Source organism: Stegodyphus dumicola, chromosome 6 (genome assembly GCF_044657685.1).
Source record: "Stegodyphus dumicola isolate Sdum_Otavi_A_Nest chromosome 6, ASM4465768v1".
Lineage (NCBI taxonomy): Eukaryota > Metazoa > Arthropoda > Arachnida > Araneae > Eresidae > Stegodyphus > Stegodyphus dumicola.
The window spans coordinates 78024338-78047611 of record NC_140773.1 but is presented as its reverse complement, the minus strand read 5'-3'; the positions used below and the strand labels follow the sequence as shown (position 1 = coordinate 78047611).

Sequence of the window (23274 nt, the reverse complement as noted above, 5' to 3'; positions counted from 1 at the left end):
CGGGCTCAAATAACTTTTCCAATGTCGTCGGATTCCTTAATTCAATAAAGTCTTGTACTTGGGGAAGTAACCTAGGCAAAATTACTTGGATTTTTTCAGGATCCGGCCGGCTTCCATACAAGAGTTTAATGACGCGTATTTTTCTTAAAATAAAGCTTGAGAGATTTTCGATTCGTTGCTGGTATGTACTGAAGAGTTCCGCTTCCAATTTGGCACGATTTCTTACTACAGGGAAGGCTTTTACTAAGGCAGTCTTGAAATTTTCGTAAGTATAGGTGGGACTTCCCGCTTGACCCAAGAAGTTTCTTCCTATACATTTGAACCAATAAAGCGCTTGGCCCCTCAAAGCGCTGGTAGCTAAGGTGACTTTCTGGATCTCATGGACTGGATATAGCATGAAGTGGTCATTTAACTTTTCCAAACAACTGGTCACCGGTGAGTTTCCGCCAAAGCTTGCTGCTGGTTTCATCGAAGCACGCATGGTCTAGACGATGTAACCAAATCCTTCCAGGGCGGCAGCTGGCATTTCTGGATTCTGAGCCGCTGCTGCAGGCACCTCAGGTTCTTCTTGAAACTAGGCCATGGTTATTTTTCTTCGGGCACCACTGTCAGAACTTGTGTTTCTCTTCATTTGCTTTGAATGGTCCTGAATAAGAACAGGGAGGTTTCTCAAGCTATGTTTAAGAAAGTGTGAAGTAGACAACACAAGCAGGAAGGGTATACGAAACCCTTTATTTTCAATACTTTACATGTATTTCCGAACTTCGGAATACAGAGACCAACCATTTGTGGTCTGAGCGTAAGAATATAAAACTCTAACTAAAAGCTAACTTTGAATTAGTATACAAATGCCTAGCACTAAGACTGGCCTTTATTTAAAAAAGGTACGTATGTAGTACGCCGAGCTGCTGAAATTACAATACGTTTGCAAATATCAAGAGGGCTAAACCTCTGGCCTTAAAGGCAACCAACAGCCGAGTGAAAACTACAGTGGACATGAAATTTATGGACATGAATGTATTATGTTAAGTACATTATACAGGCATTTATTACTCAAACGAGAAATATTTCCTTTACCTAAAGCATTCATTTTTTATTCATGTGGCATGGCAGATTGCATATTCTCGGTGGTGTTGCCACCTGAGGTTACAAAAATTATGTTTCAAAATAAAATAGTAACAATATTACTTAATATAATTAAGTATATAATTATATAATTAAGTAATTATATAATTAAGTATTAATTAGTAGTAATTACATAATTAAGTATTAATTAGTAGTAATTACATAATTAAGTATTAACAATATTATTTAATATAATTAACAATATTATTAAGCAATGTATGATCATAATAATGGCATGCAAATTTTACTTTATTTTTACATAATTCATAGAAAGTTAACAAATTTTTGAAGTCGGGAAATCATGAAGAATGATCGATCTCCTCTTTGGGATTCGAACTCTAGACATTCCTATTTCTGGTTAGATGTACACCCAATTACCCTACGCGCACGCTGAGAAAGAGCAATCTGTTTATAAGATATTAGCTTGATTTTTGTTCACTTGAATTCGATGCACTTTAATATGGTGATTCAATAATGTAGATCAGGGTTTCTTAAACCTTTTTCAGTCGTGAGCCCTTTTTATCACTGAGATTCCTTCGCGACCCCCAGGACTCCATAATATTTTACAAAAATTTAGTTAGACCCCATAAGTATTGCGCAAATCCGACACACGCGTGAATGAAACTGTCAGGTTTTTCACGTGCACTATACTATTGCAGTTTTAGGTCATTAACTTTAATTTCTAATTTCAAGACATAGAGCAATGTGAAAATTTTAAATAAGTAACAGACAGACGAAATGACAATGTCACGTGCAAAGCAAGTAAATTGAACGTTTATATTATAAAAAGAATGCGTCGAAACGTTTTCGTTTTTTTTTCTTTGTCTGTATTGTCTTATCTTTATCTATTTTCAGATACATTGTGTAAAAATATTTGGTAATTGTAAAATTATTATAATAATTTAAAGAAATATCAAAACTTCTAAAATTTTTGGCGACCCCCTGCTGTAGGTCCGGCTACCCTCTTGAGGGTTGCGATCCACAGTTTAAGAAACCCTGATGTAGACTAAAATTTGTTTTAAAATCAAAAGTTTTCATAAGAAAAAAATTATAAAATTTTCCTAATTAGTGCATTAATATATCTGGTTGTAACGAAAGCTTTTTGCCGAAAACAGTTCATATTAAAGTTAGAAGCAAAAACATGAAAGCTGTACTTTTATTGCGGGTAGTAATCACCTCCCAAATCTATGATTTTCTGAGAAAGGTTTGGTAGTTTTACAAAGCCTTTGGCCCAGAATCTTGGTGGCTGCGAGTCCAAAAACAGATCAATCTCATTTCGGACGTCCTGTACAAAATGGAAGATAGCACCAGCAAGTTATAGCCGCAGGTGTGAAAAAAGGTAGAATTCCGAAGGAGCGATGTCGGACAAAGATCCCATTCGATTCCGTACAGAGTCCAACCGGAGAATGCAGACATATGCGGTCTTGCTTTATCTTGATGGAACATTAGTTTTTAGCTCCGGGACTCCGTTCGACATTTTCCCTTGATAGCAGCGTCAACACGGGCTAGCATCTGGCTTGTACACTTTACTGTCGAGGGTTTTTATCTTTTTCCGGATACTCTTTGCGGATTTATCACCGAAATCCCATCAGATACAATGCATGATCTTTTGGTTAGTCAAATTGTGCTTTGCGACGTTGCTGAGGGGCGCACCGGAAGCAGCCGAACCGTCTTTTCCTCCTATTTTGTTGAAGTAAATCCACTACTCATCGCAAGTGACGAAAAGTCCAGAAATTTGTTCTTGCGTTGATATTTGAACAGATTAGGCCAGATTAGTGCAGGCCGAACACGTCTGTCCTTGTTTGCTTGAGTCAGCTCATGCGACATCGAACAACTGAACTTGTACGTCAAGTTTATGCGATGCATAGCGCGACTAATTGACATGGTATTAACGGCTAACTTCTTAGCAAGCTCACTAGTGTATGCATAGTAATCTTCTTCCGCAAGTTTCACAGGTGGGCCTCATCAACATTATTAGTAGGCTGGCCAGAGCGCTGTGCTTCTTGAATATCGTAGTAGTATTTGTTTTTGAACTTTAGACACCAAACCTTCACAGAAACATATAATATAATAGTAGTACCTAAAACTGTACTGAAAAATGAGTTAGTAACATTCTATAGCTGACATTGTGCTACAGAACTGGACATAAATGATGGTTGTAATCTGGTAGTGCGATAACTCCATTCCAGACACCTTATCCTTAATGATAACGTTATACGTATTTTTACATTATTATTTACATAATTTCACAACATAGTGCTCTGAAGCAAGTATCGTTCTTTCAAATGCGAGAATTTGTTAGGCAAAAATTATTAAACACGCCAACGCGAACTATTTGCGCAGAAGATATGATGTTATGACACGACGTTCTTTTTTTTTTCTTCGAGCACTGGTTTCATGGTCAGCTTAAGGGACGCTTCGTTAAAATCAAGCGTTGCTTCGGCCTCTGAAAGGAAATCTATCCCTAAAATTACATGTGCTTGTAGATTTTTTATGACAAAAAACATAATTTTTACCTGCTCGTCCTTAATACGGATATAGAGTGGTATTTTACCTACGCATTTTCCATCGTTCCCCCTGGGCAGTTAATACTGTCGTATTATCCGAATTATGTATTCTATATCTACGGAAGTATTTCCTAAAAATCTTCTGCCACACAGGACCACTGCGCGCCTGTATCCAGGAGTGCGGTGGCTGGAATATTGTTCACCAAAACTTCAATCTTTGGAAGAATCAAATTTTTCACAATAACTGTATTTAGCTTGAAGGAAGAGGGATTTTCTTGGCCTTCGGATTTTCGCATCCTCCCGTCAGCAGAAATCCGTTTTAGTTTAAATCTTCTTTCTTCTTATCCATGCCTTCCTTCTTTTTCCGCTGGCTTTCAAACTTTTTTTTGGCTTATTATTGGACTGTCGACGTTCGCCGGTTGTTTTCGGATCCTCGGGTTTCTTTGACCACTGATTAGACTTGCTTCCGTAGCCGTGCTCTTGCCTTTGCTGGGGTCTTGGCACACCAAATTGGCTTCGTTGCTCGTACTGACGTCTTCTTTCAATGTCCGCCGTTCTTCTACTTTCAAACTGGATGGCGGGCTCAAATAACTTTTCCAATGTCGTCGGATTCCTTAATTCAATAAAGTCTTGTACTTGGGGAAGTAACCTAGGCAAAATTACTTGGATTTTTTCAGGATCCGGCCGGCTTCCATACAAGAGTTTAATGACGCGTATTTTTCTTAAAATAAAGCTTGAGAGATTTTCGATTCGTTGCTGGTATGTACTGAAGAGTTCCGCTTCCAATTTGGCACGATTTCTTACTACAGGGAAGGCTTTTACTAAGGCAGTCTTGAAATTTTCGTAAGTATAGGTGGGACTTCCCGCTTGACCCAAGAAGTTTCTTCCTATACATTTGAACCAATAAAGCGCTTGGCCCCTCAAAGCGCTGGTAGCTAAGGTGACTTTCTGGATCTCATGGACTGGATATAGCATGAAGTGGTCATTTAACTTTTCCAAACAACTGGTCACCAGTGAGTTTCCGCCAAAGCTTGCTGCTGGTTTCATCGAAGCACGCATGGTCTAGACGATGTAACCAAATCCTTCCAGGGCGGCAGCTGGCATTTCTGGATTCTGAGCCGCTGCTGCAGGCACCTCAGGTTCTTCTTGAAACTAGGCCATGGTTATTTTTCTTCGGGCACCACTGTCAGAACTTGTGTTTCTCTTCATTTGCTTTGAATGGTCCTGAATGGTCCTGAATAAGAACAGGGAGGTTTCTCAAGCTATGTTTAAGAAAGTGTGAAGTAGACAACACAAGCAGGAAGGGTATACGAAACCCTTTATTTTCAATACTTTACATGTATTTCCGAACTTCGGAATACAGAGACCAACCATTTGTGGTCTGAGCGTAAGAATATAAAACTCTAACTAAAAGCTAACTTTGAATTAGTATACAAATGCCTAGCACTAAGACTGGCCTTTATTTAAAAAAGGTACGTATGTAGTACGCCGAGCTGCTGAAATTACAATACGTTTGCAAATATCAAGAGGGCTAAACCTCTGGCCTTAAAGGCAACCAACAGCCGAGTGAAAACTACAGTGGACATGAAATTTATGGACATGAATGTATTATGTTAAGTACATTATACAGGCATTTATTACTCAAACGAGAAATATTTCCTTTACCTAAAGCATTCATTTTTTATTCATGTGGCATGGCAGATTGCATATTCTCGGTGGTGTTGCCACCTGAGGTTACAAAAATTATGTTTCAAAATAAAATAGTAACAATATTACTTAATATAATTAAGTATATAATTATATAATTAAGTAATTATATAATTAAGTATTAATTAGTAGTAATTACATAATTAAGTATTAACAATATTATTTAATATAATTAACAATATTATTAAGCAATGTATGATCATAATAATGGCATGCAAATTTTACTTTATTTTTACATAATTCATAGAAAGTTAACAAATTTTTGAAGTCGGGAAATCATGAAGAATGATCGATCTCCTCTTTGGGATTCGAACTCTAGACATTCCTATTTCTGGTTAGATGTACACCCAATTACCCTACGCGCACGCTGAGAAAGAGCAATCTGTTTATAAGATATTAGCTTGATTTTTGTTCACTTGAATTCGATGCACTTTAATATGGTGATTCAATAATGTAGATCAGGGTTTCTTAAACCTTTTTCAGTCGTGAGCCCTTTTTATCACTGAGATTCCTTCGCGACCCCCAGGACTCCATAATATTTTACAAAAATTTAGTTAGACCCCATAAGTATTGCGCAAATCCGACACACGCGTGAATGAAACTGTCAGGTTTTTCACGTGCACTATACTATTGCAGTTTTAGGTCATTAACTTTAATTTCTAATTTCAAGACATAGAGCAATGTGAAAATTTTAAATAAGTAACAGACAGACGAAATGACAATGTCACGTGCAAAGCAAATAAATTGAACGTTTATATTATAAAAAAATGCGTCGAAACGTTTTCGTTTTTTTTTCTTTGTCTGTATTGTCTTATCTTTATCTATTTTCAGATACATTGTGTAAAATTATTTGGTAATTGTAAAATTATTATAATAATTTAAAGAAATATCAAAACTTCTAAAATTTTTGGCGACCCCCTGCTGTAGGTCCGGCTACCCTCTTGAGGGTTGCGATCCACAGTTTAAGAAACCCTGATGTAGACTAAAATTTGTTTTAAAATCAAAAGTTTTCATAAGAAAAAAAAATTATAAAATTTTCCTAATTAGTGCATTAATATATCTGGTTGTAACGAAAGCTTTTTGCCGAAAACAGTTCATATTAAAGTTAGAAGCAAAAACATGAAAGCTGTACTTTTATTGCGGGTAGTAATCACCTCCCAAATCTATGATTTTCTGAGAAAGGTTTGGTAGTTTTACAAAGCCTTTGGCCCAGAATCTTGGTGGCTGCGAGTCCAAAAACAGATCAATCTCATTTCGGACGTCCTGTACAAAATGGAAGATAGCACCAGCAAGTTATAGCCGCAGGTGTGAAAAAAGGTAGAATTCCGAAGGAGCGATGTCGGACAAAGATCCCATTCGATTCCGTACAGAGTCCAACCGGAGAATGCAGACATATGCGGTCTTGCTTTATCTTGATGGAACATTAGTTTTTAGCTCCGGGACTCCGTTCGACATTTTCCCTTGATAGCAGCGTCAACACGGGCTAGCATCTGGCTTGTACACTTTACTGTCGAGGGTTTTTATCTTTTTCCGGATACTCTTTGCGGATTTATCACCGAAATCCCATCAGATACAATGCATGATCTTTTGGTTAGTCAAATTGTGCTTTGCGACGTTGCTGAGGGGCGCACCGGAAGCAGCCGAACCGTCTTTTCCTCCTATTTTGTTGAAGTAAATCCACTACTCATCGCAAGTGACGAAAAGTCCAGAAATTTGTTCTTGTGTTGATATTTGAACAGATTAGGCCAGATTAGTGCAGGCCGAACACGTCTGTCCTTGTTTGCTTGAGTCAGCTCATGCGACATCGAACAACTGAACTTGTACGTCAAGTTTATGCGATGCATAGCGCGACTAATTGACATGGTATTAACGGCTAACTTCTTAGCAAGCTCACTAGTGTATGCATAGTAATCTTCTTCCGCAAGTTTCACAGGTGGGCCTCATCAACATTATTAGTAGGCTGGCCAGAGCGCTGTGCTTCTTGAATGTCGTAGTAGGATTTGTTTTTGAACTTTAGACACCAAACCTTCACAGAAACATATAATATAATAGTAGTACCTAAAACTGTACTGAAAAATGAGTTAGTAACATTCTATAGCTGACATTGTGCTACAGAACTGGACATAAATGATGGTTGTAATCTGGTAGTGCGATAACTCCATTCCAGACACCTTATCCTTAATGATAACGTTATACGTATTTTTACATTATTATTTACATAATTTCACAACATAGTGCTCTGAAGCAAGTATCGTTCTTTCAAATGCGAGAATTTGTTAGGCAAAAATTATTAAACACGCCAACGCGAACTATTTGCGCAGAAGATATGATGTTATGACACGACGTTCTTTTTTTTTTCTTCGAACACTGGTTTCATGGTCAGCTTAAGGGACGCTTCGTAAAAATCAAGCGTTGCTTCGGCCTCTGAAAGGAAATCTATCCCTAAAATTACATGTGCTTGTAGATTTTTTATGACAAAAAACATAATTTTTACCTGCTCGTCCTTAATACGGATATAGAGTGGTATTTTACCTACGCATTTTCCATCGTTCCCCCTGGGCAGTTAATACTGTCGTATTATCCGAATTATGTATTCTATATCTACGGAAGTATTTCCTAAAAATCTTCTGCCACACAGGACCACTGCGCGCCTGTATCCAGGAGTGCGGTGGCTGGAATATTGTTCACCAAAACTTCAATCTTTGGAAGAATCAAATTTTTCACAATAACTGTATTTAGCTTGAAGGAAGAGGGATTTTCTTGGCCTTCGGATTCTCGCATCCTCCCGTCAGCAGAAATCCGTTTTAGTTTAAATCTTCTTTCTTCTTATCCATGCCTTCCTTCTTTTTCCGCTGGCTTTCAAACTTTTTTTTGGCTTATTATTGGACTGTCGACGTTCGCCGGTTGTTTTCGGATCCTCGGGTTTCTTTGACCACTCATTAGACTTGCTTCCGTAGCCGTGCTCTTGCCTTTGCTGGGGTCTTGCCACACCAAATTGGCTTCGTTGCACGTACTGACGTCTTCTTTCAATGTCCGCCGTTCTTCTACTTTCAAACTGGATGGCGGGCTCAAATAACTTTTCCAATGTCGTCGGATTCCTTAATTCAATAAAGTCTTGTACTTGGGGAAGTAACCTAGGCAAAATTACTTGGATTTTTTCAGGATCCGGCCGGCTTCCATACAAGAGTTTAATGACGCGTATTTTTCGTAAAATAAAGCTTGAGAGATTTTCGATTCGTTGCTGGTATGTACTGAAGAGTTCCGCTTCCAATTTGGCACGATTTCTTACTACAGGGAAGGCTTTTACTAAGGCAGTCTTGAAATGTTCGTAAGTATAGGTGGGACTTCCCGCTTGACCCAAGAAGTTTCTTCCTATACATTTGAACCAATAAAGCGCTTGGCCCCTCAAAGCGCTGGTAGCTAAGGTGACTTTCTGGATCTCATGGACTGGATATAGCATGAAGTGGTCATTTAACTTTTCCAAACAACTGGTCACCGGTGAGTTTCCGCCAAAGCTTGCTGCTGGTTTCATCGAAGCACGCATGGTCTGGACGATGTAACCAAATCCTTCCAGGGCGGCAGCTGGCATTTCTGGATTCTGAGCCGCTGCTGCAGGCACCTCAGGTTCTTCTTGAAACTAGGCCATGGTTATTTTTCTTCGGGCACCACTGTCAGAACTTGTGTTTCTCTTCATTTGCTTTGAATGGTCCTGAATAAGAACAGGGAGGTTTCTCAAGCTATGTTTAAGAAAGTGTGAAGTAGACAACACAAGCAGGAAGGGTATACGAAACCCTTTATTTTCAATACTTTACATGTATTTCCGAACTTCGGAATACAGAGACCAACCATTTGTGGTCTGAGCGTAAGAATATAAAACTCTAAAAGCTAACTTTGAATTAGTATACAAATGCCTAGCACTAAGACTGGCCTTTATTTAAAAAAGGTACGTATGTAGTACGCCGAGATGCTGAAATTACAATACGTTTGCAAATATCAAGAGGGCTAAACCTCTGGCCTTAAAGGCAACCAACAGCCGAGTGAAAACTACAGTGGACATGAAATTTATGGACATGAATGTATTATGTTAAGTACATTATACAGGCATTTATTACTCAAACGAGAAATATTTCCTTTACCTAAAGCATTCATTTTTTATTCATGTGGCATGGCAGATTGCATATTCTCGGTGGTGTTGCCACCTGAGGTTACAAAAATTATGTTTCAAAATAAAATAGTAACAATATTACTTAATATAATTAAGTATATAATTATATAATTAAGTAATTATATAATTAAGTATTAATTAGTAGTAATTACATAATTAAGTATTAACAATATTATTTAATATAATTAACAATATTATTAAGCAATGTATGATCATAATAATGGCATGCAAATTTTACTTTATTTTTACATAATTCATAGAAAGTTAACAAATTTTTGAAGTCGGGAAATCATGAAGAATGATCGATCTCCTCTTTGGGATTCGAACTCTAGACATTCCTATTTCTGGTTAGATGTACACCCAATTACCCTACGCGCACGCTGAGAAAGAGCAATCTGTTTATAAGATATTAGCTTGATTTTTGTTCACTTGAATTCGATGCACTTTAATATGGTGATTCAATAATGTAGATCAGGGTTTCTTAAACCTTTTTCAGTCGTGAGCCCTTTTTATCACTGAGATTCCTTCGCGACCCCCAGGACTCCATAATATTTTACAAAAATTTAGTTAGACCCCATAAGTATTGCGCAAATCCGACACACGCGTGAATGAAACTGTCAGGTTTTTCACCTGCACTATACTATTGCAGTTTTAGGTCATTAACTTTAATTTCTAATTTCAAGACATAGAGCAATGTGAAAATTTTAAATAAGTAACAGACAGACGAAATGACAATGTCACGTGCAAAGCAAGTAAATTGAACGTTTATATTATAAAAAGAATGCGTCGAAACGTTTTCGTTTTTTTTTTCTTTGTCTGTATTGTCTTATCTTTATCTATTTTCAGATACATTGTGTAAAAATATTTGGTAATTGTAAAATTATTATAATAATTTAAAGAAATATCAAAACTTCTAAAATTTTTGGCGACCCCCTGCTGTAGGTCCGGCTACCCTCTTGAGGGTTGCGATCCACAGTTTAAGAAACCCTGACGTAGACTAAAATTTGTTTTAAAATCAAAAGTTTTCATAAGAAAAAAAAATTATAAAATTTTCCTAATTAGTGCATTAATATATCTGGTTGTAACGAAAGCTTTTTGCCGAAAACAGTTCATATTAAAGTTAGAAGCAAAAACATGAAAGCTGTACTTTTATTGCGGGTAGTAATCACCTCCCAAATCTATGATTTTCTGAGAAAGGTTTGGTAGTTTTACAAAGCCTTTGGCCCAGAATCTTGGTGGCTGCGAGTCCAAAAACAGATCAATCTCATTTCGGACGTCCTGTACAAAATGGAAGATAGCACCAGCAAGTTATAGCCGCATGTGTGAAAAAAGGTAGAATTCCGAAGGAGCGATGTCGGACAAAGATCCCATTCGATTCCGTACAGAGTCCAACCGGAGAATGCAGACATATGCGGTCTTGCTTTATCTTGATGGAACATTAGTTTTTAGCTCCGGGACTCCGTTCGACATTTTCCCTTGATAGCAGCGTCAACACGGGCTAGCATCTGGCTTGTACACTTTACTGTCGAGGGTTTTTATCTTTTTCCGGATACTCTTTGCAGATTTATCACCGAAATCCCATCAGATACAATGCATGATCTTTTGGTTAGTCAAATTGTGCTTTGCGACGTTGCTGAGGGGCGCACCGGAAGCAGCCGAACCGTCTTTTCCTCCTATTTTGTTGAAGTATATCCACTACTCATCGCAAGTGACGAAAAGTCCAGAAATTTGTTCTTGCGTTGATATTTGAACAGATTAGGCCAGATTAGTGCAGGCCGAACACGTCTGTCCTTGTTTGCTTGAGTCAGCTCATGCGACATCGAACAATTGAACTTGTACGTCAAGTTTATGCGATGCATAGCGCGACTAATTGACATGGTATTAACGGCTAACTTCTTAGCAAGCTCACTAGTGTATGCATAGTAATCTTCTTCCGCAAGTTTCACAGGTGGGCCTCATCAACATTATTAGTAGGCTGGCCAGAGCGCTGTGCTTCTTGAATGTCGTAGTAGGATTTGTTTTTGAACTTTAGACACCAAACCTTCACAGAAACATATAATATAATAGTAGTACCTAAAACTGTACTGAAAAATGAGTTAGTAACATTCTATAGCTGACATTGTGCTACAGAACTGGACATAAATGATGGTTGTAATCTGGTAGTGCGATAACTCCATTCCAGACACCTTATCCTTAATGATAACGTTATACGTATTTTTACATTATTATTTACATAATTTCACAACATAGTGCTCTGAAGCAAGTATCGTTCTTTCAAATGCGAGAATTTGTTAGGCAAAAATTATTAAACACGCCAACGCGAACTATTTGCGCAGAAGATATGATGTTATGACACGACGTTCTTTTTTTTTTCTTCGAGCACTGGTTTCATGGTCAGCTTAAGGGACGCTTCGTTAAAATCAAGCGTTGCTTCAGCCTCTGAAAGGAAATCTATCCCTAAAATTACATGTGCTTGTAGATTTTTTATGACAAAAAACATAATTTTTACCTGCTCGTCCTTAATACGGATATAGAGTGGTATTTTACCTACGCATTTTCCATCGTTCCCCCTGGGCAGCTAATACTGTCGTATTATCCGAATTATGTATTCTATATCTACGGAAGTATTTCCTAAAAATCTTCTGCCACACAGGACCACTGCGCGCCTGTATCCAGGAGTGCGGTGGCTGGAATATTGTTCACCAAAACTTCAATCTTTGGAAGAATCAAATTTTTCACAATAACTGTATTTAGCTTGAAGGAAGAGGGATTTTCTTGGCCTTCGGATTCTCGCATCCTCCCGTCAGCAGAAATCCGTTTTAGTTTAAATCTTCTTTCTTCTTATCCATGCCTTCCTTCTTTTTCCGCTGGCTTTCAAACTTTTTTTTGGCTTATTATTGGACTGTCGACGTTCGCCGGTTGTTTTCGGATCCTCGGGTTTCTTTGACCACTGATTAGACTTGCTTCCGTACCCGTTCTCTTGCCTTTGCTGGGGTCTTGGCACACCAAATTGGCTTCGTTGCTCGTACTGACGTCTTCTTTCAATGTCCGCCGTTCTTCTACTTTCAAACTGGATGGCGGGCTCAAATAACTTTTCCAATGTCGTCGGATTCCTTAATTCAATAAAGTCTTGTACTTGGGGAAGTAACCTAGGCAAAATTACTTGGATTTTTTCAGGATCCGACCGGCTTCCATACAAGAGTTTAATGACGCGTATTTTTCTTAAAATAAAGCTTGAGAGATTTTCGATTCGTTGCTGGTATGTACTGAAGAGTTCCGCTTCCAATTTGGCACGATTTCTTACTACAGGGAAGGCTTTTACTAAGGCAGTCTTGAAATTTTCGTAAGTATAGGTGGGACTTCCCGCTTGACCCAAGAAATTTCATCCTATACATTTGAACCAATAAAGCGCTTGGCCCCTCAAAGCGCTGGTAGCTAAGGTGACTTTCTGGATCTCATGGACTGGATATAGCATGAAGTGGTCATTTAACTTTTCCAAACAACTGGTCACCGGTGAGTTTCCGCCAAAGCTTGCTGCTGGTTTCATCGAAGCACGCATGGTCTGGACGATGTAACCAAATCCTTCCAGGGCGGCAGCTGGCATTTCTGGATTCTGAGCCGCTGCTGCAGGCACCTCAGGTTCTTCTTGAAACTAGGCCATGGTTATTTTTCTTCGGGCACCACTGTCAGAACTTGTGTTTCTCTTCATTTGCTTTGAATGGTCCTGAATAAGAACAGGGAGGTTTCTCAAGCTATGTTTAAGAAAGTGTGAAGTAGACAACACAAGCAGGAAGGGTATACGAAACCCTTTATTTTCAATACTTTACATGTATTTCCGAACTTCGGAATACAGAGACCAACCATTTGTGGTCTGAGCGTAAGAATATAAAACTCTAAAAGCTAACTTTGAATTAGTATACAAATGCCTAGCACTAAGACTGGCCTTTATTTAAAAAAGGTACGTATGTAGTACGCCGAGCTGCTGAAATTACAATACGTTTGCAAATATCAAGAGGGCTAAACCTCTGGCCTTAAAGGCAACCAACAGCCGAGTGAAAACTACAGTGGACATGAAATTTATGGACATGAATGTATTATGTTAAGTACATTATACAGGCATTTATTACTCAAACGAGAAATATTTCCTTTACCTAAAGCATTCATTTTTTATTCATGTGGCATGGCAGATTGCATATTCTCGGTGGTGTTGCCACCTGAGGTTACAAAAATTATGTTTCAAAATAAAATAGTAACAATATTACTTAATATAATTAAGTATATAATTATATAATTAAGTAATTATATAATTAAGTATTAATTAGTAGTAATTACATAATTAAGTATTAACAATATTATTTAATATAATTAACAATATTATTAAACAATGTATGATCATAATAATGGCATGCAAATTTTACTTTATTTTTACATAATTCATAGAAAGTTAACAAATTTTTGAAGTCGGGAAATCATGAAGAATGATCGATCTCCTCTTTGGGATTCGAACTCTAGACATTCCTATTTCTGGTTAGATGTACACCCAATTACCCTACGCGCACGCTGAGAAAGAGCAATCTGTTTATAAGATATTAGCTTGATTTTTGTTCACTTGAATTCGATGCACTTTAATATGGTGATTCAATAATGTAGATCAGGGTTTCTTAAACCTTTTTCAGTCGTGAGCCCTTTTTATCACTGAGATTCCTTCGCGACCCCCAGGACTCCATAATATTTTACAAAAATTTAGTTAGACCCCATAAGTATTGCGCAAATCCGACACACGCGTGAATGAAACTGTCAGGTTTTTCACCTGCACTATACTATTGCAGTTTTAGGTCATTAACTTTAATTTCTAATTTCAAGACATAGAGCAATGTGAAAATTTTAAATAAGTAACAGACAGACGAAATGACAATGTCACGTGCAAAGCAAGTAAATTGAACGTTTATATTATAAAAAGAATGCGTCGAAACGTTTTCGTTTTTTTTTCTTTGTCTGTATTGTCTTATCTTTATCTATTTTCAGATACATTGTGTAAAAATATTTGGTAATTGTAAAATTATTATAATAATTTAAAGAAATATCAAAACTTCTAAAATTTTTGGCGACCCCCTGCTGTAGGTCCGGCTACCCTCTTGAGGGTTGCGATCCACAGTTTAAGAAACCCTGATGTAGACTAAAATTTGTTTTAAAATCAAAAGTTTTCATAAGAAAAAAATTATAAAATTTTCCTAATTAGTGCATTAATATATCTGGTTGTAACGAAAGCTTTTTGCCGAAAACAGTTCATATTAAAGTTAGAAGCAAAAACATGAAAGCTGTACTTTTATTGCGGGTAGTAATCACCTCCCAAATCTATGATTTTCTGAGAAAGGTTTGGTAGTTTTACAAAGCCTTTGGCCCAGAATCTTGGTGGCTGCGAGTCCAAAAACAGATCAATCTCATTTCGGACGTCCTGTACAAAATGGAAGATAGCACCAGCAAGTTATAGCCGCAGGTGTGAAAAAAGGTAGAATTCCGAAGGAGCGATGTCGGACAAAGATCCCATTCGATTCCGTACAGAGTCCAACCGGAGAATGCAGACATATGCGGTCTTGCTTTATCTTGATGGAACATTAGTTTTTAGCTCCGGGACTCCGTTCGACATTTTCCCTTGATAGCAGCGTCAACACGGGCTAGCATCTGGCTTGTACACTTTACTGTCGAGGGTTTTTATCTTTTTCCGGATACTCTTTGCGGATTTATCACCGAAATCCCATCAGATACAATGCATGATCTTTTGGTTAGTCAAATTGTGCTTTGCGACGTTGCTGAGGGGCGCACCGGAAGCAGCCGAACCGTCTTTTCCTCCTATTTTGTTGAAGTAAATCCAAAACTCATCGCAAGTGACGAAAAGTCCAGAAATTTGTTCTTGCGTTGATATTTGAACAGATTAGGCCAGATTAGTGCAGGCCGAACACGTCTGTCCTTGTTTGCTTGAGTCAGCTCATGCGACATCGAACAACTGAACTTGTACGTCAAGTTTATGCGATGCATAGCGCGACTAATTGACATGGTATTAACGGCTAACTTCTTAGCAAGCTCACTAGTGTATGCATAGTAATCTTTTTCCGCAAGTTTCACAGGTGGGCCTCATCAACATTAGTAGGCTGGCCAGAGCGCTGTGCTTCTTGAATGTCGTAGTAGTATTTGTTTTTGAACTTTAGACACCAAACCTTCACAGATACATATAATATAATAGTAGTACCTAAAACTGTACTGAAAAATGAGTTAGTAACATTCTATAGCTGACATTGTGCTACAGAACTGGACATAAATGATGGTTGTAATCTGGTAGTGCGATAACTCCATTCCAGACACCTTATCCTTAATGATAACGTTATACGTATTTTTACATTATTATTTACATAATTTCACAACATAGTGCTCTGAAGCAAGTATCGTTCTTTCAAATGCGAGAATTTGTTAGGCAAAAATTATTAAACACGCCAACGCGAACTATTTGCGCAGAAGATATGATGTTATGACACGACGTTCTTTTTTTTTTCTTCGAGCACTGGTTTCATGGTCAGCTTAAGGGACGCTTCGTTAAAATCAAGCGTTCCTTCGGCCTCTGAAAGGAAATCTATCCCTAAAATTACATGTGCTTGTAGATTTTTTATGACAAAAAACATAATTTTTACCTGCTCGTCCTTAATACGGATATAGAGTGGTATTTTACCTACGCATTTTCCATCGTTCCCCCTGGGCAGCTAATACTGTCGTATTATCCGAATTATGTATTCTATATCTACGGAAGTATTTCCTAAAAATCTTCTGCCACACAGGACCACTGCGCGCCTGTATCCAGGAGTGCGGTGGCTGGAATATTGTTCACCAAAACTTCAATCTTTGGAAGAATCAAATTTTTCACAATAACTGTATTTAGCTTGAAGGAAGAGGGATTGTCTTGGCCTTCGGATTTTCGCATCCTCCCGTCAGCAGAAATCCGTTTTAGTTTAAATCTTCTTTCTTCTTATCCATGCCTTCCTTCTTTTTCCGCTGGCTTTCAAACTTTTTTTTGGCTTATTATTGGACTGTCGACGTTCGCCGGTTGTTTTCGGATCCTCGGGTTTCTTTGACCACTCATTAGACTTGCTTCCGTAGCCGTGCTCTTGCCTTTGCTGGGGTCTTGGCATACCAAATTGGCTTCGTTGCTCGTACTGACGTCTTCTTTCAATGTCCGCCGTTCTTCTACTTTCAAACTGGATGGCGGGCTCAAATAACTTTTCCAATGTCGTCGGATTCCTTAATTCAATAAAGTCTTGTACTTGGGGAAGTAACCTAGGCAAAATTACTTGGATTTTTTCAGGATCCGGCCGGCTTCCATACAAGAGTTTAATGACGCGTATTTTTCTTAAAATAAAGCTTGAGAGATTTTCGATTCGTTGCTGGTATGTACTGAAGAGTTCCGCTTCCAATTTGGCACGATTTCTTACTACAGGGAAGGCTTTTACTAAGGCAGTCTTGAAATTTTCGTAAGTATAGGTGGGACTTCCCGCTTGACCCAAGAAGTTTCTTCCTATACATTTGAACCAATAAAGCGCTTGGCCCCTCAAAGCGCTGGTAGCTAAGGTGACTTTCTGGATCTCATGGACTGGATATAGCATGAAGTGGTCATTTAACTTTTCCAAACAACTGGTCACCGGTGAGTTTCCGCCAAAGCTTGCTGCTGGTTTCATCGAAGCACGCATGGTCTGGACGATGTAACCAAATCCTTCCAGGGCGGCAGCTGGCATTTCTGGATTCTGAGCCGCTGCTGCAGGCACCTCAGGTTCTTCTTGAAACTAGGCCATGGTTATTTTTCTTCGGGCACCACTGTCAGAACTTGTGTTTCTCTTCATTTGCTTTGAATAGTCCTGAATGGTCCTGAATAAGAACAGGGAGGTTTCTCAAGCTATGTTTAAGAAAGTGTGAAGTAGACAACACAAGCAGGAAGGGTATACGAAACCCTTTATTTTCAATACTTTACATGTATTTCCGAACTTTGGAATACAGAGACCAACCATTTGTGGTCTGAGCGTAAGAATATAAAACTCTAACTAAAAGCTAACTTTGAATTAGTATACAAATGCCTAGCACTAAGACTGGCCTTTATTTAAAAAAGGTACGTATGTAGTACGCCGAGCTGCTGAAATTACAATACGTTTGCAAATATCAAGAGGGCTAAACCTCTGGCCTTAAAGGCAACCAACAGCCGAGTGAAAACTACAGTGGCTTGCTTTCTAAACCTCCTTCTCTCTCCCTCTCTCTCTCTTGGCAAAAAGCCACAACTTAAGTACTAAGGCGTTAGCAAGACAATTTGCATAACCAATTTAAAGCATTTAATTCTGGCGGGAAGTAGAAAATAAGAAGTGATAGTACAGTTTTAAAATAAAATAAACGTTAGTAAAACTTAGGATCCTTACAAACGAAGCTAAACTCATATGTGAAGATATAAGATATACATTGAAGGCTGCTGGTTTCAACATGCGAAAATGGAAAACAAATTGTGAGAATCTGCAGGAAGTTCTTGACGAATATGAAAATGGTGAAATCCAGAAAGTTCTGGAACAGAAAGTGTTGGGATATAAATGGAATTACAAGGAAGATCTTTTGAAGATAGAATCAGAAAATCTGACTAATCAAGTTCAAGGGAAAAGCTAATGACAAAATGAGAAGTTCTTAAAACCACTGGAAAGCTTTACGATTCCATTGGATTTATAAGTTCTTTCACTATTAGGGCAGGAAATTTGGCAACTTGGCGTAGATAGGGATGATCATTAGCTATTGGACTTTGAAAATAGAATGAAAAAAGGGTCTAATGAACTTTCAGCGATTTCGAATGTATACATTCCGCGACATTACTTCCGAAAGACTAAAAAGTCTGAATTGAGAGATATTCAAATTGTAAAGATTATGTTAATTTTATTAACAGTTAAATTTCCTTTCCTATCCATTCTTAACTTACCACTTCCGGCCAGAACGTAGTTTTAGAATCACGTCTGCATACATAATGAGGAAGAGCGGTATTTAACTGCGAAGTTCTTCGGTCTTAACGAGAGAGATACCAGGTATTCTGGCTGCACGCGTCCGCCTTTTAGGCTACTCTCTCGTAAGCTATTATCACTCTCGGCTGTACTTTAGGCCCTTGATAGCTTATCAGTCTATTAACGTTAAAGGACCAACTCTGTTAGAATTTTGATAGCTTCGGCTATACCTGTTTAGATTAGTAAATTAATTCGCAGTCTCTTAAGTTCAAGCCCAAGTGTTCAAGACAGAGTTCACTCAAATCTTATTTTGAATAATAAAGGGTTGTTTTACTCTTCCATCTTGTTGTTTACTGTCACATGAACTCAAGCGATTATTCGCTTACTAGTTCTTAAGATTCTTCACTTTGAACAGTAACTTAGAATTACTCAGTGAGGAACACTACGCAAAATGCATTGCTTTAACGACTCAAGTCAGAAGGCATATGGAGCTGTAATGTACCTGTGATACGTTACGAAGGACGGTGAAATAGGAAGTAGTTTTGTCATTTCCGAAACCAGAGTAGCTTCACTAAAGAAGCTGTCCCTTCCAAGGCTAGAGCTGATGGGAGCACTTATCGGTGCAAGATTAGCATCAAATGTGAAAGAACAGTTAGCGGAAAGGCTCCAGATGAATGTATACGTTTGGTCAGACTCTTCTGTGACGTTACATTGGATAAAGGGTGATTTAAATAAATGGAAGCCATTCATTCAACATCGAGTATTGGAAATACGAGAGAAAACATTACCTGAGTCCTGGAATTATTGACCTGGAGATGAGAATCCGACTGACATGCTTACCAGAGGAACAAAGACAAATTCTACGAAAGGAATAACGTTAGCTGAACAACGAAACAGTGACATGTGGTGGCATGGGCCTAAGTGGCTATTACAGAACATTGATTCGTGGCCTAAACTTGCAGAATCAGTAAAACGATTTCAAAGATAATGTAGAGCTTGAAATTTGAAAGGGAGCTGTAGTGAACTCAACAGTCGCAGGGAAAAATTCCGTTGAGAACGAATTCATTAAAAGGTATTCATCAATTAGCAAATTAATTAGAACACTGCGTGGTGTTTAAGGTTTGTGAACAACTGTAGAACCAATCCACCATTAAGAACAGAAAATGTTTTGAGTGCTTCTGAATTACAGAATGCAACAAAAGTGCTATTCAAGTGTGTACAACATTCTGAATTTCAATCTGAAATTAAGTGCTTGCAGTCGAAACGATCAGTTCCAAGTAATAGTAAGGTTTTATCCTTAAATGTATTTCTTGATAAAGATAAACTTTTACGAGTTGAAGATGAAGTTTTACGAGAGCAATGAGTATGAAATGCCGACCGCAAGATGTTACAAGAATATTTGCATACCCAATACAAAATCACACCGCGGTAAATAAAACATATCACCCCCTGGGGACGGTATGACGCTAATTGAAGGTAGACTGCGCATGCCTTTGATCCACTATTGTAGTCAGAAATAAGGATAAATGTTGGTTAATACTGTGTGTTTTAGTCGAAAGGAGGTATATAAAAATCTATGATTCGAAAGACATCACGAGAGTGGTGGAAATGGAAGAGGACCATGTAGCCTTTATTTCTATACCTCCGAAAACCTTCAGACAAAATATATATGAAATCGGACAGGTAATCTTTGAATATTTCATCTGAATTATTTTAAATATAATCTAATGCCAGATAAAATAAAGAAACATTTTAGATAAATAAACTAACTATTTAATATTCTAAACGAAGTTTCAAAGTTACCTTTCATTCATAATTCATTCAATAAAAACAGAAGTACAAGAGAGTGGGGACTTTTATTTATCTTTTATCAACTTTTCAGATAAATAAAAACCGAAATTGCAAAGGCGAAAACATAATCCATTTCCTGAAGGAAAAAAAAAAGAAAGAAAAAAAAAAAAAGAAAAAGAAAAAACAGAAAAAGTCGTCTTCTGATAAAAGAAAGAAAGCTTTCAAGCAGCAATGGAAATGAAGTCTTAGAAGGATTTTATGAGAATTATTTTTTATGGGGGAAATAAAGTTGCGCTGTCTTAACAAATATTTGCTTTCATGGAACTTCTGGACATAAAAGTTGAAGGATTTATTTTGATTCAAAAAGAAAAACAAAGAATGCTTTTTTTTTTTTTCATCAGATGATACAGTAAGCATTGGGTAGGATTTAAAGCATTGAAAAATAATAATGTTTGGACAGCTGAGAAGCTTCTTCTCTCTGCCAAATTTAGTTTCTTGTTGATCACAGTATTAGTTTTATTCAGAATTAGAAATTTTAATTAAAACAATTTGCTTTTGTGAATCAATATATTTTCAAAATAAGGAAAAGGGTCTTTTTTAAAGGAAATGAAAATTGTCGTAACATAATATTGATCAAAAATAGTGGATTTAGATGCATCAGTATACTGAGTACTACACTCATGTCCATAAATAAAGGATAATGCAAAATCAGGCAAAGAAAGAGTTAGAAGCAAAACAAATTTGACTTATTTATAAAGCTTATTTATTAAACAAAAGGTAAAGATAAAAAATAAGATATGTTTGATATTATTAAAGAAATTAGCGATTTTTTCTCCCTGGAGCAAATTAAAAAAAAAAAAAAAAAAAAAAAAAACTATTTACAAAAAAAAAAATATATTAAATGGTTGGTATGATTGTTAATATATTGTATGTCTCCCAGACGATGCAATACAGTCCGTACAATGCCTAGGCATGCTGAGTATCAAATTATCGATCTGATCTTAGGGGATATTACACCACTCAAAAAGCAATACTACTCTCCGAAGTTCCGGTAGATATGTAGGAGGAGGTTGACGGGCTGCAACTCGTCGGCCAAGCATATCCCACACGTGCTCTACTGGATTCAAGTCCGATGAGAATGCTGACCGGTGCATACGGGTGATATCCTCCCACTGAGGCACTCGCTTACGATGTTTGCACGATGAGGACGGGCGTTGTCATCCATAAACACAAATTGTGCGCCCATGGCGCCCCGAAACAAACGTACATGTTGTTCCAGAATGACGTCTCGTTAGATTTGGCTTGTCATGGTTCCAATTTGAACATGCAGGTCAGTTCTGGAACCCAGAATAATTCCACCCCAAACGAGCACTCCTGCACCACCGTAACGGTGTCGTTCAATGATGTTTTCTTGGTGGTAACGGGTACCTGGAGCTCTCCATATGAAAGTCCGGCGAGAAGCAGACTGCAAGCTAAACCTGGACTCGTCCGAAAACATCACACAAGCCCACTGTTGCGGTGTGCACAAGCATGCTGTCTGCTCCAGGCTAACCGCAGGCGACAGTGAGTTGCAGTAAGTGGAACGCATCTGAAAGGTCTACGAGCATATAGACCAATCTGCTCTAAGCGTCTGTACACGGTCTACATTGAAATTGTCGTACCAGTGGCTGAAGAGAGCTGACCAGATAGGTCTGAGGCTGTGCTCCGCCTGTTTCTTTTGGCAGTAACTGCCAAATATCGGTCCTCATTCAGCGTTGTAACTCTGGGGCAACCTGTGTTGTAACGTCTACTCACATTACCATCATCTTGGAATCGTTGCCAAAGCCTGAAGATGACACTCTGGGCAATTCCAAGTTCGTCTGATACTTCTATTTGGGTACGCCCACATTCCAGACGGCTGATGATTCGACCACGTAAAAAATCCTCCAAATGCGTCCTTTGTGTCATAACTATTCGGTTATTGCACTGAAATTCTTATAAAGCACCTGCGAACAATTTTAGTTCTTTGCCTGCATTCCTTATATATCACTCTCTTACACTTTCGTCATTGTGACGTACCATCGGTGTCATCTGGTTACTTCCTAAAATTTGCATATGATTCTTGAAGATGTGTGTAGTGATTTTACAGGTGATATATTTATTTTAAAGTTCGATTTCCGCGTGACTACGAATTATCCTTAATTTATAGAGTTGAGTGTATTTCAAATATCTTGAAGATTAACGTATAGAGTTAGCTAACTGAAAATATATGCACAGTTTATCAACCTGCAAACGCTTTTAGAAACTAAAACAATTAATTGTAACACCGTGTAATATGATGCTATTAGAAATATGTAAACAGAGTGAATTAAAATGGTCGGCAAACACTTATTGTTTGAGAAGTGGAAGAGCATTTAATAATTGCATCTCAATTCTAAGAATGCACCTGAAGGTATAAAACGTTAATGGCGGCATGAACCTGATGAACAACTTCCAGCGTAATTGAGAATTTCACATTTTTGTGATAAAGCTGAAGCGTATGGTACTATTTTTGATCTATATATTGGAAAGCCTTATAGAACTCGCAGGACTGGTTGCTGTTCAAACTTTGTACGGCAACTAGTCCCACTTTATTCACTAAAATGTTGCATAAGGTTACATGCTCGCAACATTCAATCATGCAATGTGCATCTGAGAAAAAGGTTTTCAGTACAAGTGTAGCTTTCCTAGATGAGAATATGCAAGAGGTTCGATAGGACAAAAGGATGAATTTCAGTTGCCTCAGTATTTACCTGATTTAACGCATTTAGACTTTTATCTGTGGGAGTAATGCAGGATGTCTGTGTTACAGTATTTTGTGAGATTCCACAGGAAAACTCCAGTGGCATGCGCAGCAATTCCCATAGGAACTTTAAACGCCATTACTTAAGCAATGTTTCACTGTTGCAATAAGTGCCTGGCCGCTGACGGCTGCTGCTTTGTGCGTTTCCTG

The 23274-nt window shown here is 37.9% G+C and overlaps 1 protein-coding gene across 1 annotated transcript in view; it reads right to left on the bottom strand.

Moving 5' to 3' along the window:
- LOC118187971 (regulator of G protein signaling 7-like) overlaps window positions 1-23274 on the bottom strand; it is a 434333-nt gene that overhangs the window by 323032 nt on the left and 88027 nt on the right. The window lies entirely within an intron of this gene.